General features: G+C 40.9%; 1 pseudogene; it reads right to left on the bottom strand.

Annotated features, from left to right (window-relative positions):
• Positions 1–951: 951 nt before the first annotated feature.
• Positions 952–1,130, bottom strand: LOC128352628 (uncharacterized; annotated as a pseudogene).
• Between the last annotated feature and the right edge of the window lie 1,054 nt (positions 1,131–2,184).

The following is a 2,184-nucleotide window of genomic DNA, read 5'->3' as shown; positions in this document are numbered from 1 at the left end:
TTTACCATTAATGTTTCCAACCCTGCCATCTATTGAACTGAAACTAATTTTTCAGATACACTGATCTGTCTTTGCAGAAGCCACCTGGCTTTTGCAATAAACCAGCCCATTCTGCCTTCATCAAACTGTGCAGTGACTCCACTGAGTTTTAAAAGTATAATCACAGGTGCATCTTTTGGACCCTGGACCTTAATGAGCTTTTGTTCCCTCCTTTGGCCACAAAACAAGCATCCTCTCCATATATATACATTTCATCACAAACCCAGAGGTTTGGGCCAGAGTGCATTCCCTCCCCCCTCCCCCTGCAAAAACTATGCAAGCCCCAATGGATTCACACAGCTTCTTGATGATTCACAAACTAACTAAGACACAACATGTCCCTTGCTCCACAGTTCAAACACAAAGCCAACTTGAACATATAGTGCATTCATAAGGAAAATAATTTAAACCTCAACATGTGCCCCTTGCTTCACAGTTCTCATGCATACCTTTTGGATCACAAACCACCTTCAGCACAGTGCATTTGTTTAAAAAAGGTTGTTTGTTTATTCAGATGTAACAGTTCTACTTTTACTAGATGTGAAGTACTCTATGGATTGAGATAACTCTTTTTGGCAGCTTTACTGCAGTAGGAAAAATTCATTAAAATTGCATGATTGAAGATTTTTCATGAAATAAAAATAAGCAGAGTCCTGCTATTTTGGACTATATGTGTGCCCAATTTCAGAACTCTAAGCCCAGCCATTCTGAAAATGCAAAGGGTTGGGCAAAGTGGGGGGCATGTTGCACTTTTATATGAAGGCAAAAGGCAGAATCCATCACATGGGTGGAATGATGGTCCGGGAGAGGGGTGGTTTCAGTTTCAGAAGTTTTTGTAATTTTTCTACCACAACACAAGCCACTTATAGATTTTTGGGGGAAGTTTTTTTAAAAATTATAAAATAATTTTTAAAAGATTGATCAATCTGCATCAAGATCTGCATAGCACAAATTATGCAGTCGAGTTTCCCGCATTTGAGGAAATCACATGGGTCAGCAATGGATGAGCATCAACGTGGAATGCAATAGATGAGCCTCCCCATGGGAAAACCACTTTCATAATCATGGTGTCTCCCCTGCCAGGTAAGTGTCCTGATAACCTGTCCTACACGTGTGCCAAATTTCAGAACCCTAGGCCAAGCCATTTCGGAAATATAAATGGGGTGAAAGGGGGTGATGTTTACCCTTTTTTATGAAGGCAATTGGCAGATTCCACCACATGGGGTGTAATGATGGTCCAAGGGGTGGGGTGGTGGGGCTTCAGTTTCAGATGATTTTGTAATTTTCTGCCATGAAACAAGCCACTTATCGGACTTTTTTGAAGGTTTTTTTAAAATTCAAAAAATCATTTAAAAAAATCAATTCATTGACCGATCTGCTTCAAAGTCTAGATATAGAGTCCTGATAAGCTGCCCTATATGTATGCCAAATTTTAGAACTCTAGGCTAGGCCATTCCAGAAATATAAAAGGGGCATTCTTTTCATGGAAGCAAAATTTAGGCTGCTAGGTAGCATACTGAGATCCAGGATCCCCAACGTAGCATTCTCAGAAATGCTACCTGTTCCATGTGTAGGGCCAGTGAGACAGGTAGAGCTGAGGGTTCTCAATTTATGAATGAGATGGTGGTTCCAGGAGGAGGGGTTTAGATTTGTTACATACTGGGATACATTTTGGGGCATGATGAGCTTCTACAAAAGGGACGTGCTCCACTTGAACCAAGATGGAACCAGACTGCTGGTGCTTAAAATCAAAAAGGTTGTAGAGCAGCTTTTAAAATGATGCCTGGGGGATAGCCGACAGGAGCTGGGCAGTATCCGGTTCAGCAAATGCCATCCCTTAAGGTCAGCAGGAATAAATGCTTCAGATAAAGCAGAAAGGGACAGAGTAGAACTAGGTAAAGAGGAGACAGAAGGATGTGCTAGCTGGTCAAAGTGAACAAATGACTATAATAAAGCACACACCAGGTAAGAGATTCAGCATATAAGTGCTTATTTGCCAATGCCAGAAGTCTCCGAGCCAAGATGGGTGAGCTGCAGTGCTTGGTTGTTAATGAAAATATAGATATAGTGGAAACATATAATAACGGAAACATGATGAAACAGTAAGAACCAGTTGGAAACTTTTATTCCCAGATATAAACTCTA

The sequence above is a fragment of the Hemicordylus capensis genome, chromosome 3, assembly GCF_027244095.1.
Source record: "Hemicordylus capensis ecotype Gifberg chromosome 3, rHemCap1.1.pri, whole genome shotgun sequence".
Classification (NCBI taxonomy): domain Eukaryota; kingdom Metazoa; phylum Chordata; class Lepidosauria; order Squamata; family Cordylidae; genus Hemicordylus; species Hemicordylus capensis.
The sequence above is the reverse complement of the archived record's forward strand: the minus strand, read 5'-3'. Positions and strand labels throughout refer to the sequence as shown.